This window comes from Salvia splendens, chromosome 20 (assembly GCF_004379255.2).
Source record: "Salvia splendens isolate huo1 chromosome 20, SspV2, whole genome shotgun sequence".
Classification (NCBI taxonomy): Eukaryota; Viridiplantae; Streptophyta; class Magnoliopsida; order Lamiales; family Lamiaceae; genus Salvia; species Salvia splendens.
This window is the reverse complement of record NC_056051.1, coordinates 9,236,612-9,254,713: the sequence shown is the minus strand read 5'-3', so window position 1 is coordinate 9,254,713 and position 18,102 is coordinate 9,236,612. Positions and strand designations below refer to the sequence as shown.

Below are 18,102 nucleotides of genomic sequence, written 5' to 3'. Positions count from 1 at the left end.
ATTCAATATTTTGCCTTATATATTTATTACTATTTAAATTTGTTATATTGTAATTGTAACGCCCCACTTTTCGAACCCTAATTTTCGAACCCTAAAGTACATGTATTTAATGCTTTTGATATTGCGAGGTCCGCGAATTAATTATCGAGTAAAATTGTTGAATACCTTTCGTGACCTAATTTTGAGTTGGAATTTTGACTGGGTCAACAATGTTGAATATGTGACGTGGCTGCTCGAATAATTGAATACGGGGATAAATTAAAGGTTTTTGGATAATTGATTAATTGCTATGAGAGCTAGAAATTATGAAATAAATTACATCGCGAATTTAAATAATTTCCTTTCCGTGAAGAATATTTATTGGACTCAATTCCATGTTGGATCCGATAAATTAAATAAATAGTATGAAAGTCCAGTCCGTGATAAATAAATTGTGTACTGCACAAATTAAAATAAAATACAATGGACTATGAATTAAACTAAACTAATTAAAATAAAATATCTTTAATTCAAATATTAATTAAAGATTCTACGCAGATTTTCCTCCTCCGTGATGGAATTTTCCTCCTCCGTAAGCTGCAAATAAAATACCAAAACAAATCCAATTTCAGCAAAATCACATTAAATAAAAAAAGGGGAATTCGAAATTCATCCCCTAATTCCACGTTGAAACCGTTCCCCTCTATCCCACAAATCTCTCCCATATCCCCAACCCCCTCTCCACTACATTAAATCCTATATCAGTTATTCTTTTTCTTCACCTATCGTATCTGCAAGCAAGAAAGCAAGAACCATTCTTCAACTTCTATTCAAGGTAATCAATTTCATCAATTCGTTTTGTAGACTTCTCAATGTTGTCCGAAATCAACATCTGTAATCTCTGTTGACAGAAACCACATCCGGAGGAACCTCTTTGTTCACCCAACACTATTATCATCCCAATTCAACTTCAGGCAGAAGGTAAAAATTCCTTTTAAATTTAAACTCTATACACATCAATACACGCTTACTTTCTGCATTCACCCATGTCTGCCATCTTAAACTCTCACAATTTATACGAACAAATTCCCATCAACAATTGAAACCCATCATAGTGTAATTGAAATCTAAGAACGAAAAGATACGACCTTTAGTAAAAAAATTTAAGAACTTAACTCGCGGAGTGAAAACGGGGCTGGTTAAATCGGGGCTGCCGGAGCGGCGGGTGCGTCGACGGGTGGTTCAGCTCGAACCTGCGACGGGTCGAGCAACGTTGGTGGTGTACGCGGGGCAGCGGCAACATGATGTCGATCCCGGTACAGCAGCAGCGACGACGCAGGGGCTGGCTTCTATACAGCAGCGTCTTCCCGGCGGTGAGAGCAGCGACAACAGCATCGACGCGACAGTGGAGGAAACTGCACCGCAGCAGCGTCGCGCGACGGAGGCAGCACTCCCTCTTTCGGAAATCGATGACTACTCGCGGGGAGAACACAGCGACGACAGCAGAGACAGAACGACGATGATGCATGGAAATGAGATTTGTAGAATACAAACCGAAGACGAACTGAATAAAAGCCGAAGACGAACTGAAATAGAATAAAAGCCGAAGCCGAGAATGAGATTAATAGAATAAAAGCCGAGGACGAGCTGAAACAGAATAAAAGCCGAAGACGAGCTGAAAGCCGAAGACGAGCTGAAATAACAAGTAAAGGCCGAAGACGAGCTGTCATGACATGTGTGCACTCGAGGGAAGCGGAGAGAAGATTGACACGTGGCATGAAGATTAGTTAGGAATGAGTTAGTTATAACTGCCAATTCAAGTTAGTTAGCTAGCTCATAGCTTTATAATCTGTAACTTCTCCAATTTGTAGGTCATCATCGAAATTAATGCAAAACACTACTTCTTCTTCATCCTACTCTCCTTCTCGAGGTTCTGTACAAGTAGGTGCAATTCCGGTCACTATTCCGATCATCGGTGACCCCAATTCCGCACCAAGTGGTATCAGTTGTCAAGTTCGATCACCAGCGATGGTCGAAACACGTTCTGGCGACATGCGTCGCTGGGAAGAGATGCTGACGGCCGCTTTGGCCGAATTCTCGACAAAAATCTCGGAATCCGATCGTCGACGTGGAGAACTCGACGCAATTCGAGACAATGCTGATCAGACGCGCGATACGTCGATGAAGGAACTACGCGAAGCAATCCTTGCTCTGCAACTTCAACATACTGAGATTATCAATCGATTCGTGCCAAATTCTAATGCATCTACTGGAAATCAATTTGGAGGTGGCATTCCTCATACTCAATTCGCCGGGAATGGCCTCCAACGTCAACCGTATTTTGCTACTCGCCAATCTAAGGTCGGCTTTCCAATTTTCTCTGGTGAGGACCTAGCCGGCTGGATTCTCAGATGTGATCATTTTTTTATGGTGGATCTAACCCCCGAGGAAACCAAAGTGCGATTAGCTGTGATTAATTTTGAAGGACGCGCATTGCAATGGTTTCAAAATTGGTCTAAGTACCAGGAACGAGCAATGGCTACACCTTGGCCACTATTCCTTCAAGCACTCGAAGGAAGATTTGGAGATCAGCTTCTCGGTGATCCAATGACAGAGTTACTCACCTTAAAACAAACAGGTTCCTTCTCTGACTATCATGACCATTTTGAACTACTCTTAGGCCGTGTCTCTATATCAGAATCCTATGCTGTTAGTCATTTTATCAACGGCTTGAAACCTTATGTGCAAAAAGCTGTACGCATGTTTATGCCGCAAACTCTTGTGCATGCCTATGCTTTAGCTCGCTTACAAGATATGTCTACACCTGTTAAAGAAGGAACAACTCAACCTAGTAGACGATTTAACACATATGAGGCTAAACCTGCACATACACATACCTCTGCTCCATTACTCCCTACTCCTATCACACCTGTTTTTAAATCTAGACGACTTCTTACTGAAGAGGAAATGGCTGACTTGAGAGCTAAGGGTTTATGTTATGGATGTAAGGAAAAATTTGAAAGGGGACACAGATGTGCAAGGAAACAAATCTACTTACTTGAGATAGATGATGAGTTGCAGGCTGTTAATGATGAATCTGAGTTCATTCCTGAAGAATTAGGTGAAGATGATAATCCATTAATCTCTATTCATGCTATACACGGCTCTGCTACTAGAGGCTTTCGTACCATGAGAGTCACTGGTCGAATTGGGAAGAAAGATCTGCACATCTTGATAGATTCGGGTAGTACTCATAACTTCCTTGATTTGCAAACAGCTAAGAAACTAGGATTGACACTCACTGGGGTGAATCCTGTATCAGTGGATGTAGCGGATGGTAATAGATTAGAATGTAAATGGCTGTGTAAAGGCTTAAAGTGGTCACTGAGGGGTACTACCTTTGTTACTGATGTACTTCTCTTACCATTGGGAAGTTGTGATATGGTTTTGGGAATCCAATGGCTAGAAACTCTGGGTGACATTCAGTGGAATTTCAAAAACTTAACCATGGAATTCACATTGAATGGAAGAAGACATGGGCTGAGAGGGGGGCATAATGAACAACGGGTACAAGCTGCTTCAGAAAAAGCTATGAACAAAATTCTGAGTCAGAGTGATGGAGTCCAGTTATGCTGCATACAGATGAATAATGAAGGCCATTCTGAGCTGTTTGCTGTGCAAAGTAATGAAGTACAACAGCAAAACCCTAAAGCTATTCAATCATTCTTAGATGAGCATCACTCTGTTTTTGCAGAACCAACCACACTGCCTCCTATGAGATCTCATAACCATAAGATATCCTTAGTCCCTGATGCGTCCCCAGTAAACTCCAGACCATATAGACACTCGGCCATCCAGAAGAATATTATTGAAAAGCAAGTAGCTGACCTATTGAAGCAAGGTTTCATTCAACATAGCTCCAGTCCCTTCTCCTCCCCAGTAGTGCTGGTAAAGAAAAAAGATGGCACATGGAGAATGTGTGTGGACTACAGGAGGCTCAACAAGCTCACTATTAAAGATAAGTACCCCATTCCTCTCATTGATGAATTATTAGAAGAACTTAGAGGAGCTACAATATTCTCAAAAATCGATTTAAGAGCTGGGTATCACCAGATTAGAATGGAGACTCAAGACATCCCTAAAACTGCCTTTAAGACACATGATGGACACTATGAATTTGCTGTCATGCCTTTTGGTCTCACAAATGCCCCAGCTACTTTTCAGAGCTTGATGAATGACATATTTAGACCATTTTTGAGGCAATTTGTGCTGGTCTTCTTCGATGATATCTTAGTCTATAGCAGAGACTTGGATTCTCATCTGCAACAGCTTCAGTTAGTCTTCCAAAAGTTGCATGAGAACTCCTTATTTGCTAAAGCTAGCAAATGTGAGTTTGCCAAACCCCAGATAGAATATTTGGGGCATATAATTTCTAAAGAAGGAGTCTCTACTGATCCAAAAAAGGTCCAAGCTATGCAAGAATGGCCTACTCCTACAGATGTCTCTAAATTAAGGGGTTTCCTTGGTTTAACTGGATATTACAGGAAGTTTGTGAGGAATTATGGCATCATATGTAAACCCTTGACGGATCTCCTACGCAAAGATGCATTTCACTGGGATGCAACTGCTGATAAGGCTTTTCTAGCATTAAAACAAGCCATGGTCTCTCCACCAGTGTTGGCCCTCCCTGATTTCTCTAAACCATTTGTGATAGAAACTGATGCTTGTAGCTACGGTATTGGTGCAGTACTCATGCAAGATAAACATCCCATTGCTTTCATAAGCAAGGCACTCTCACCAAGAAATAGAGGCCTCTCTGTCTATGATAAAGAACTCTTAGCTATTGTGTTTGCTGTGACTTACTGGAGTCACTACCTGAGTCTAATGCCTTTTGAAGTTAGAACGGATCATAAGACATTGAGCCATCTGATGCGGCAGAAGCTAACTACCCCGGGTCAGCTCAATTGGCTCTCTAAACTCATGGCTTTTGATTTTGAAATCACCTACAAGAAAGGTGCAGAAAATGTGGTGGCTGATGCATTATCTAGGGTGCATTCCTCTGAAATTTTGTGTATGGCTATCACTACAGTGGATACTGATATCTACCCTATGATCAAAACCTTATGGGAAACTGATCCAGCTTTACAACTCCTCATTAAAGAAATGCAGCTAAATCCTACATCAGCTTCAAAATACTCTTGGGTAGGAGGCCAACTACGAAGGAAAGGGCGTTTGGTGGTAGGCAATGATGAGGTTCTCCGCTTAAAAATCATCAACCTATTCCATAACTCAAGCAGTGGCGGACACTCTGGAGTCCTTGCTACATATAAAAGACTATCTTCTCTGTTCTATTGGTCTAATATGGAGAAACAAATCAGAAATTTCATCCGGGAGTGTGATATATGCCAACGTTTCAAGTATGATAACAGTGCTTCTCCAGGGTTGCTACAACCACTACCCATTCCTGAAGCAGCATGGTCACAAGTCAGCCTCGACTTCATTGAAGGCCTCCCTCTATCTCAAGGGAAATCAACTATACTTGTAGTGGTAGATCGGCTAACCAAATATGCTCATTTTATGCCACTCACTCACCCATATTCAGCTCTATCCGTAGCTCAAGCCTTCCTTGATCAGGTGTTCAAGCTCCATGGTCTTCCCACCATTCTCATCAGTGATAGAGATAAAGTTTTCCTCAGCCAATTCTGGTCTGATTTCTTTAAATTGCAGGGTGTGGAACTCCATATGTCTACAGCCTACCACCCTCAATCCGACGGCCAAACCGAAGTAGTAAATCGATGTCTTGAAACTTATTTGAGATGTATGTGTGGAGATCAACCGACACACTGGAGTAAATGGTTAAGTCTAGCCGAGTTCTGGTACAACACCTCCTTCCACTCAGCTATTGAGAGCACTCCCTTTGAAGCTTTATACGGATATCCACCTCCACTCCACATTCCCTATTTCAGGGGTGATTCAACGGTACATGATGTGAATGAGAGCCTTTTAGCCAGAGAAGCTATGATGGAGGTGCTTAAATTTCACTTGACCCGAGCCCAACGTCGCATGAAACAGCAGCACGATAAACACAGATCAGACCGACGTTTTGCTATTGGAGATTGGGTATATTTGAAGCTCCAACCCTATCGTCAAAACACCTTGCGCGATAGACAATTCCATAAACTTAGTCCTCGCTTCTTTGGACCCTTCAAGATCGTCGACAAGTTTGGTGAAGTGGCTTATAAACTAGCTTTACCGGCTGATGCAAAGATTCACCCTGTTTTTCATGTATCTCAATTAAAGAAGAAAGCAGGTCCTTTATCTCAACTCCACGGCACGCTCCCAGCCGTGGGTAACTCCACCTTTCTCGAACCAGTACAAATCCTTGAGCGACGCCTGGTTAAACGGGGTAACAAACCAGCAACGCAAGTCCTAATCCATTGGGCCAACTCTTTCCCGGAGGATGCTACATGGGAATTTCTTCATGATATCCAAGAACGCTTTCCGCATTTTCAACCTTGAGGACAAGGTTAATTGAAGGGGGGGAGATTTGATGCATGGAAATGAGATTTGTAGAATACAAACCGAAGACGAACTGAATAAAAGCCGAAGACGAACTGAAATAGAATAAAAGCCGAAGCCGAGAATGAGATTAATAGAATAAAAGCCGAGGACGAGCTGAAACAGAATAAAAGCCGAAGACGAGCTGAAAGCCGAAGACGAGCTGAAATAACAAGTAAAGGCCGAAGACGAGCTGTCATGACATGTGTGCACTCGAGGGAAGCGGAGAGAAGATTGACACGTGGCATGAAGATTAGTTAGGAATGAGTTAGTTATAACTGCCAATTCAAGTTAGTTAGCTAGCTCATAGCTTTATAATCTGTAACTTCTCCAATTTGTAGGTCATCATCGAAATTAATGCAAAACACTACTTCTTCTTCATCCTACTCTCCTTCTCGAGGTTCTGTACAAGTAGGTGCAATTCCGGTCACTATTCCGATCATCGGTGACCCCAATTCCGCACCAAGACGACCACCCTCGCGCTGCAGTGGCGGAGGCTGGTGAAGGCTGACCCGGCGACTACGCCGACAGCACCGCGACAGCAGCGTCATATCTCCTCGGCGAGCAGTGGCCGGCGGTGTGGAGTGAATCGGGAAGGCGACGGGAGTTTGGGAAATCTGGATTTGGGAAAATTCTTTAATTTTGGGGCTGAATTAGAATGAAGGAGAAGAGAGGCGAAATGAGATGGTGAGAAATAATTTTGGGCTTTGACTTAAAATTGGGCCATTAGTTACTAGCTGCTGTTTTAAAAAAAAAGGGAATTTGGGCCTCTTTGAGTAATTCGAATACTTCATTTAGTTTGGTTTTGGGCCTCTTTAATTTAAATGGTAGGATTTGGTTAGTTGGGCTCCAATTAATTTTGTTTGTGGCTTTTCAACTTAATTGGAGATAAAAGGTGGAGAAATAATTAAGTTGAGCTTTTAAAAAAATCTTTGGGTTATTAATTAAATTAATTTTGGGATTTAATAATTAATTCCGGAATATTTCAACGAACGAATAATTATATCCTATGTCCGAAATAAATATAGTTCGAGGGGAAAATGCTTGTGATAAATTAATTACTTTTTATTAATTTTGGGAATTTTATTTCGATATCATTGAGAAAAATACGAGGAGCTAACGGAGGAATTCGGGGTGTAAGCGGCCGCCGAATAATCGAAAACCGAGATAAATAACTTCGCTTAGGATGCATGCATTTTTACTTATTTAATTTGAAAGTATGTTGATTTATGTGTTATTTTAATTCTAAAGGTGATATCTCGTAAGGGAATCGTGAACGCAAAGGAAAGAAAATAGTTTCGGATTAAGCAATCGAGGTGGGCTTTCTTTTAAATAAGGACGACGTCCTAAATATTTTATCGATGGAAATGAAACTGTATTTGTCATGCTATGATTTGATTTTTACGTGCCTATCTGATGTGGTTTTATGCCAATATTATATAAATCGAATTCGGGTCCTTGTAGGGCCACAAACCCTACTTGGGCTAGTGTACACCTATGGTAGATCGTGTGCTAGCGTACGGGCTGGCCGGTCTAGTGGCTTGGTTTGTGGCCACATTCCAAGTCATGTATTGGCAGATATGGTAAACGTCTATGGGAAAATGACTGATCAGTCGATGTTTGAAATGGAAATGGTTTTGAGTGCCTCGGGCATTTCTAAAGCTAAACCCTGATGGTTACTTGTGAATGGCATGATAAATTACTCTTTATTAAAAATGTTTTCGGCATGAGCCACTGAGTATTCTTATAATACTCAGCCCTGCATGTGTTTTCCCTATGTGCAGGTTGAGCGGCGACGAGGACGTGGTGGTGTTGGGCAAGTGAATTTAAGATTTTAATGTTGTCCTTGAACCTTGAGTGTCGTTATGTCTTCACACATGACGTCACTCTTTCTCTTGGTCGTTTCCGCTGTGACTTTTCGTTTATTCATGTTTTATTTGGGTCGACAACTTTAATTGTTAGGATAATGGATTTTCCGAATTTCTTGTTGGATAATATTAAACTCTTGGTTATTTAATTGGATATTAATAGTTGGTCCAACTTGTGTTGAAATCCTAATCTTTTCCGTCTGTTTATAAAATTCTTTTAATCACAATCGCCCGTATTTATTAACCCTAAAGGGCGGTCGTGACAGTAATTGTGGCTTTTTTAGGACTTGTTAGAAAGTAAAATAGAGTTCGAAAATATTTCTACATAAAAATGCCAACTTGGTTGGCATTTATTTACATAATGTTTCCTATTAGTTTAAAAAAAACCAAAATCGTGTAAAACTCAACCAGACTGATATGGTAGTTACTATATTTCTATATATATATAAGCATCCAAATATTTATCTTTTGTATAGTTATTTACAGAATGTTTCCCATTAGTTTTTAAAAAACCAAAACCAAATGTAAAACGATAACCAGACTGATATGGTAGTTACTATATTTCTATATATATAAACTTCCAAATATTAATGATACATATTTTTTTTAAATTTAAGACGCCCTTGTGGGCGGGGGTTTAGGCAGACCCCCAACCCGTAAATAAGTTCAAAATATAATGTTCCAAAACATGATCATTAGCCCAAAAGTGACTAAGATCCAAAGAAAGAACATGGGAAAACAGACCGGGGGTCCCATACGCCGGGATCCTCAATGCTATCAAGGGAAAAAATAGGGCCAAATAAACAAAAGGAAGCAGTATAACTGAGATAAATCTAACTATCATGAGAACAAGATTAACCCACATCTCTACGTCGAAAACGAAAGTTAGGATATCCAAACTAGTACATCCTAACTAGCGCCTTGAGATACCGAGGACAGAGATTGGGTCATAATAAGTAAGGGCAGGGGTCTGAGCCCCCTACCTGCCAGAAAGTCGGCAGTCCGGTTCCCTTCTCTGTAGATATGTGAGAACCGAACATGCCGCTGAGCAGTCATACTCCGGATCAAAGCCATGTGATGTCTAATATCCGCAGAGTCAAGTCATCCAGATGACAACAAGGTAACCAGAGCTGCTGAGTCAAGCTCAATCCAAATGTGGGTCGAAAGCTCCATTGCCATCCCCAAACCCTGAATCAGAGCCAACAGCTCCGTCTCAAAGCTCGATGATGCGGTAATTGGAGAGCAGAAGGCCCGTAGAAGGCCTCCATCCGGGCCTCGAACCAATCCTCCCTCCCCCGCCTCCAGCGTCGATGTAGAGAAGGCACCATCAGTGTTCAGCTTTACCCATGGGGCATCAGGGGGATGCCATAAGACCATGAGTGACCGCAGAACCCTCTGTCTGGGGGAGTCAGGCATGAAATCAACCGACGGCGAGCATCCCCTCCAATGTGTCGGGGTGATCCTGCCGGCTAGAACAAGCACGTGCAGGTGATGAGTGACCTGCCAAATAACATGTGGGTGACTGAAGGGACGACCGCCATGTTTGCAGCCGTTCCTCTCCGTCCAAAGAAACCAAGTAATCAAACAGGGAACAAGAAAACTAATATGCAAGGCGGGTGCCCTCTGGAAGGAGGACCTCCGCCAGTGACCTAATCTAAGTGCAATATCAGTGCTCGTGTGAATCGGTGTATGCGAGGAAGGAAACCAGGCATCGAAATACTCCCATGCAGAAATCGCCGACTGACTCAAGAAAAAGACGTGACTGAGAGACTCGACATAAGGAGACCGACAACACTGACACCTAGATGCTAACTCAATCCCCATCCTTTGTAACTTCTCATCCACTGGAAATCTACCAAACAATAACCTCCAAATGAACACCGAGATGGTAGGGGTCAGCCCTTGGTTCCAGATAAGGCCAAAAATCTCCCTCTTCGGCAGTCTAGTCCGGATGCTCTCCCAGGCTGAGGTCACAGAGAACTTGCCATGGCTAGTCAGACTCCACCGCCTCACATCCTTCGCCCCCAACTCGATCGGCGTGGCTCTGATCTGGTCTATCACATCTGGAGGTACGCCAAACCTGAAAGATAAACTATGCAGCATATCCTCATCCCATGCATGCTCATGCCAATATGATGCAACGGCCTGGGATTGATGAGGATCATTTCCTGGGATGCACAGATTCCGGATGGGACTAGCCCCAAGCCAGACACATCCCAGAAGCTGATCTTCCCCTCACCCAAGGACCAACGGATATACTCATGCATGTATGACTAAATACGACGTAAACGACGCCAAGTATGACTATCATGCGACCAACAAGGGGATGTATGCAAATGACAAGGGAGGATACTGTACTTCCGGGTCATGAACTGGGCCCATAGGGAGTCCTGAGCTAGAAGTCTCCACCACAGCTTGAACCTAAAAGCCACTGCCACTTCCCTGAATCGGCGAATGCCCAAACCACCCTCATCAAAAGGCAAACAAATCTGTCTCCAGGAAATCCAGTGCAACTTCCTTTTCTCACGAACTGTACCCCAAAAGTATCTAGCCAGTATTCGCTCCAACTCATCCAGAAAGCCAAGCAGATGGCTCATGACCTGTAAGATATGAAGCGGGATGACGGCAAGGGTACTCTTAATCAAAGCTAGGCGACCCCCAAAGGTAAGGTGTCGATGGGACCAACTGTGGATCTTGTCCATGAGCTTCTGCCTAAGGGGCATAAGATGATCTGACCTCCTCGCTCCTTGGAAGATCGGAATCCCTAAGTACATGAAAGGCATCACTCCTCTCTGGAAACCTCCAACCTCCTCCACGATGGCAGCGAACTCCATGTGCTCATCTACCAAATAGAACTGTGTCTTTCTATTGTTCACCATCTGACCAGATACATCAATGTAGTGTTCCAGACATCCAACCAACTTCTCCATCGCCTCTCTGTGAGCTCTCGAGAAGATGATGTTGTCATCCGCGTAGGAGAGGTGCGTGATAATGAGGGCCTTTTTCCGGCATCTGTAGACCAGCTCTCTATCCCCTTTGATCAGTCTGTCAAGACATCTCGAGAGGTAGTCTGCCGCCAGCACAAAGAGGGAAGGCGATTAGGGGTCCCCTTGTCTCAGCCCCCTGAAGAATGAAAGAAACCCGTCGGACCACCATTCACCAGGACAGAGAACCAGCAAGACGAGATGCATCTACTAATCATACCCACCCAAGTTGGTGAGAATCTCATCTTTTCCAAAACCTTGAGCAAAAAAGGCCACTGGACTCTGTCATACGCCTTTGCCATATCCAGCTTGAGGGCCAGATTGGGTGATCTCCCTCTACTCGAAAGTTCTTTCCCCAGGTCATGTGTCAACTCTTGGGCCAGAAGAGCATTGTCACTAAACAGGCGGCCCTTGATGAACCCACTCTAATTTGGTGCAATGACTAGGGGAAGTAATGGTGCTAATCTCGAGGCGAGGATCTTTGTTATGATCTTGTTCGTAACATTGCATAGGCTGATCGGTCTGAAATCTCCCCACGTGATCGGGTTAAGCTTCTTCGGGATGAGAATGATCATGGTCGCCGTGAAGCTTCGGGGCATAAAAGCTCCACTGAAGAAGTCTCCAACGGCTTCAATCACATTACTTCCCACAATGTCCCAACAGTGCTGAAAAAATAACGAAGTGAACCCATCCGGTCCGGACACACTATTCCAACTGATCCCAAAAACTGCATCTCTAACCTCCTTTTCCAGCGGCGCCGAACATAGAGCCTCTTGATCAACTGAATCAGGAAGTGTGTGGATAATAGATAGGTCGGGCTCTGCAAGGTCCCCGACGTCCGATGTCAGAAGCTGCTGAAAGAAGGCTGCCGCCGACTCCCTGATCTCTGTCTCTCCCGTCAGTGCCTGACCCCCAGACTCGACCGTGTGTATCCTCGACTTAACTCTCTTCTATCTGACACAGCCATGAAAGAATTTGGAGTTCCTTTCTCCATCAGCAGCCCATCTAATCGGCGCCTTTTGCCTCCAAAATTCTTCCTCCATCTTGGCCGTGATGATGAGCTCTGCAGACACTCTACTGAACTTGGCTCTATATAATTATCTAACTAGCATTTCCTTACTTTTTACTATAGTATCGCTTATTATTATTGTCACGACCGCCCTTACTAAGGATAGTAAAGACGGGGAAATCGTGACTAGGGAAGGGACTAAGGAGCGGGGAAGAAGAAGGGGAAAACAATGAAAGACAACATCTTAAACAAAGCTTCAAAAGAAAAGTTTTAATCGATTAAATAATTAAGCAACGGGTTAATATGTCAAGGTAATTAATTTCATCAAGTAGTGTAGAGCAAAAGGAAAGACTTTATCAAGAACGATTCGAAACAAGGCAGCGGAATAAAGGTGTCTAGAGAGTCATAGGGAGACGCCTATGTATGAAGACACGACGCATCCGGAATTTCTTAAGGCCCGACTCAACATCCGCCGCAACATCACCGCTCAACCTGCACATAAAGAAAACATATGCAGGGCTGAGTACTTGACATACTCAGTGGACACACACCAAAATATTTGATAAAAGTTATGCCATCTATACCATAGTGAACTCGAGTTTTAACATTTTAGAAAAGAATATCACCGAGTATCACAAAACATTTTCGTAGACTGGTCAGTCAAAACAATCTCCCCAGTTTCTCCACAATCAATCAATCACATCCTCTTACCATAGTGCGATGAAAGTGTGGCCACACTATTCGCCCACGAGACCGGCCGACTAGCAAGGACGGCTCCCGATCCCACCTGTGTACACAGCCTGATAGGGTTTGCGGCCCTACTCAGACCCAAATTTGTTTCACACATAGCCCTATAGCCTAACGGAGCAAGCTCAAATGAACTAGGCATCAGGCAACAATCTCAACATCAAAACAATCATGGCATGACATAACACTTTAAACCACCCTTATATCTCCAATATCATAATTTTGAAAGCGTAAAAGAGTTTAGTAAAAGAAAGCCCACCTCGATTGCTTACAAACACGGTTCACAACTTTATTGAAATCCCTGCTCTTCGTACCCACGTACGCACAACAACCCTTATCAACATCATAACCACATAATACAACACAATCAGTTTTCTATCAACACATTACTCATGCATGCCCTATCGTTCCTTTCACTGTTTTCTTATTTTGCCTATCCCAGCGTTCACCATCATACACGAAACGAAACCCTTTGGCATACATCAACGTGCAATACATAATCACATCATAGGATTAGTTCTTACTCACACATGTATCATCTATTTCATTCAAAACTTGCCAACAAGAATATTTCAATCAAAACATGAATATGGCAGAACATCGCAGTCGTTTTCTAAAAATCATTAAAAATCCATCCGATATCATTTGAAGCTAAAATTTGGTCACCACACAGTAGACACATCAAGGTTCATCCAGTTAATAATCCACACCAAAATCACATCTTTAGGTCGGTCAAAAACAAAAACGAAACTCACTGGACGAGAATACAAATTCTGACAGGACTGCGCAGTTCAATTGAAAAATTCGTTAAAACTTCATCTTTCGTCAAAAGAGGCTGAAATTTTGACACAACACAGAAGAAACTTAAAATTACACTCAGTTAAAAATTCGTACCAAAATAAGATCGTTTGGTCGGCCAAACACTCGTCGGAACCTACTGTACGAACACCACAGTTTTCATGCTCAACATTTACAAGCTATGGTTTGTCTATCATTCATCCACACATACATATTCATGCTTTCAACACATATTCCCGCTTCAAAAACGACATTACAACCATGTTCTCCTATTTACACATAGCATTCACCAATGAATCATCCACAAACTCACACACACACATACATACACGCACATACACATACTTTCTCATGCAAACATCCTTCCCAACCGATTAATCTTTAGATCTACGATTTCTACACTCACTATATGCATGAGGGGATCAAGAAACATGGATTCAATGGTAAGAAGGAGAAAGATAAATCAAAGTATACCTTTCTCTTGAAAAACAATCGGTAGGAATGACGAATGATACGATTCTTCGATGAATCTTGAATTTCCAACTCCACAATGATGCAAGAACAAGGAATTGGTGAAAGATTAGTGGAGAAGGAGAGGAAGAGAGAGACGTGTGGTATGGAGAGAAGAGGGAGGCGAAAATATGAGGGCGAGGGTTAGGGTTCTTTTAATATATAGTCTAGGATAAATCCCACAATAAAGCAATTAAAATTGTGGAAGAATAAAATAGAGGTCAATGAATAAATCCCACCATTAAAAGGAAAATAGGTGTGTAGTATGTGGGAGAGTAATTTTCAAAAATTGCTATTTAATTAGCATAGATATTTATTTGGTATTTACTTGGAGAGAAAGATACTCACAAAATAGGTAAAAAGATATTTAGTATTTCATAAATAAGGTAACAAAATAATTCAAGCATCTCCAAGTGGAGAAATAAAAAGGGGCGTGTATAATGGGAAAAATCAAGAAAAAATACTTAAAACCTCATAATTTAAATCCTATTCCTATTTGATTTGATGATTTAAGTATTTTTCCTTGATTTTTCCCATTATACACGCCCATTTTTATTTCCCCACTTGGAGATGCTTGAATTATTTTGTTACCATATTTATGAGATATTCAATATCTTTTTACCTATTTTGTGAGATTTTGTAACATCCCAAACTTTTGTGACTCTTTTATTTATGCTTTTGAAATGTTGATTATGAAACTTTTGTTTCTATGTGATTAAAGTGATTTGCGTGAAATAATTGTCGTGAGTGATGTGGAATGAAGTGCTTAATAGTTTATATTTTCCAATGTGGAGAAATAATTAATAGGATCATGCATTTATATTTTTCCGAGTCAATTCATTTGAAATTTTCGGCCCTTGCTAATTATTGAAATAGTATTTCATTTCTTGGATTTAATAAATTGCTTTGGGACTTCTATCCAAATTAAATCCAAACCAATTGGTTCCTAAATGGTATTACATGAATTTCGAACTCTATTCTATTACCCTTGGGAGTTTCGAAAATCCCCTATTTAAAATAGGAGAATGATTTAATTTTTCGTTGATTTAATTGGTGCTTTATTGACCCCCCCTTCTTTTGAATTAAATCCAATTAAATCATGTCACATTTTATTTCTTCACCCAAAATAAAGAGAGAGTTGGAATATTTCCTTGGCTATTTAAGCCTAATAATTTTCGGCCCCTTCACTAATTTTTGGAGGATAATTTATTTGTTTCCTAAATTATGGAATCCCTTTTTATTCAATTAAATACCATCCTAATACCTAGGTCTAATTAATTGGGGATGCGAATATTTCCTTTATTCCCCATCTATGCCACACACCCCTATGCCTTATTTTTCCTTGTGGGAATATAATTATTTGTTACCTATTTGATGGGAGCCTTTTTCCTGTAAAAGAAATTACCAAGTTTAAATCCTATTCTATTTAATTGAGGATTTAAATAAATTCCTTGTGCACACCCCCCTTAAATTTTCGGCCCCCTCACCATATTTACTACTTGGAGATTTAATTTATTTTGTTCCCTTGTTTATAGAATATTCACCTTTATTTCCTAAATTATGAATATATTCTCTCCAAGTAAATATTGCTATATTTCCTTGTAATTAAATCAACAAATTTTGACTTCCTCACCTTCAAAACCACAAGCCTATTTTGCTCCATGATTGTGGGATTTTTATTTATTTTATTCCTCACACAATTTAATTATTAATTGGGTGTGAATTAAGCTTAGTACATAAAATAGACTAAACCCTAGCCCTAGCCACTATTTTCACACGCCTCCCTCTCCCTCATTCTCTCCTCACACGTTTTCTCCTCCTCTCCCACTCTTTCTCTCCAAAAATATTCCATTCAAGCTTTATTCTTGCAACCATTGAAATTATTTTCAAGAGTCTCCGACGGATCGCATCGTTCTTTGCTCCTACCGTTTTATTTTTGTCAAAGAAGGTATATTTGCTCACTTTTCCTCATCCTTTGCGTTTGAACCATGTTCTTGAGTCCTACATGCATGTAGTGGGTGTAGGATTGATAGATCGCAAGATTTAACGGGGGAAAGTGTGTTTTCGTAAGAACTTGGATGGTTATGTGTTTTTGATTGAAATCATGTGATGTTGGATCGGAATATTTGGTGAATGATGTAAGTTTATGTGCAAATATGTGTATGAGAAACTTTAAAGCATGATTATGTGTTTTCAAGCATGAAAAATTGGTGTTTGTTTGATGGAAGATGAAAACCCTATTTTCGAACTATGAACCTGAAATCTGTGTGCACGACCAGTAACTTATGGTCTGTAATTGACCCATCAAACGAACGAATTTTGATATGAAATTTGTACTGAGTAAACTTCAGGGTGTTTCCTGTGTCTCTTGTGAATTTCAGCCCTTTTTATCCAAAAATGAATTTTTAATAAATGTTTGAAGTTGACTGCGCAAATCTGCCAGAAACTCGCGTTCTCGCCAGGAATGTTTCGTTTTCTTTTCTACTGACCAAATGACCTCCGATTGATGTGATTCTTGAACTATATGAAATATTGAAGTGTCTTCTGAGTCGTGTTAAATTTTCAGCCTTTTTGGGCATTGGATGAATTTATGGTGAATTTTTCAAATGAACTGCGCTGTGCTGTCACAAATTGTATGTTCCGACCAGAGAGTTTAATATGTGATATGACTGACTAAATGACGTGATTTCGGTGTCAAAATTTTCATGGATGAACTTGAATGTGTCCTCTGTATTGTGACCAAAATTTAGCTTCTTTTGAGGTCGGGTGAATTTATAGGGAATTTTTTCAAAACGGTCGCGCAGTTCTGCCAGTTTTCTGCCTTGTTAAAATGACGCCTAGTTTCAAGTTTAAAAGTATTATATGATGCATGTATGTCCAAGGAACGTGTTTAAATGGTGTAATCACTTGGGATAAGTTGGAATGTGTTACGTGTGTCTTTACACCTTTGTGACGTATGTTGGGTTGGAGAATTTGAGAAAAACGACGAGAGAGAAGCGATAGGACATGCATAGTAAAATGTTGTTGTGGAAGGCCGACTTGTGTTGCCGTTGACAAGGGTGTTGTGTATTTGTGAACTCGAGGATCGAGAGTTGCTATAAGTTGGGTTGTGAATTGCTAGGCGAACGAGGTGGGCTTTCTTTTCAAACCTCTTTATTTTCCAAAAATATTACGTGGTGTTATAAGGGTGGTTTAACTGTTGTGTCATGCCATGTTTTTATTTGTGAGATTGTTACCTGATGCCTAGTTCGTCTGAGTTTGCTCCGTTAGGCTATAGGGCTGTGTTGTGAAACGAATTCGGGTCTGAGTAGGGCCGCAAACCCTATCAGGCTGTGTACACTGGTGGGATCGTGAGCCGTCCTTGCTAGTCGGCCGGTCTCGTGGGCGAATAGTGTGGCCACACTTTCGTCGCACTGTGATTGTGATTGATGGATTGATGTGAAAAGTGGGGAGATAAATTGTCTAGCCAGACTTGAATTTTTGTGTTTCTCGTGATATTTCTTAGTATATAAAACTCGAGATCACTGGTATGGATGACATCACTTATTAAAATATTTTCGGCATGAGCCCATTGAGTACAACAAGTACTCAGCCCTGCATATTATTTTTCTTATGTGCAGGTTGAGCGGGATGTTGCGGTGGATGTTGA

At 41.2% G+C, this 18,102-nt stretch overlaps 1 long non-coding RNA gene across 1 annotated transcript; it reads left to right on the top strand.

Annotated features, from left to right (window-relative positions):
• Window positions 1–640: 640 nt before the first annotated feature.
• On the top strand, window positions 641–8,653 carry LOC121782497. Its single transcript, XR_006046416.1, has 3 exons — window positions 641–814; window positions 891–960; window positions 8,322–8,653. It is a non-coding gene; the product is annotated as an uncharacterized LOC121782497 (long non-coding RNA).
• Window positions 8,654–18,102: the final 9,449 nt, after the last annotated feature.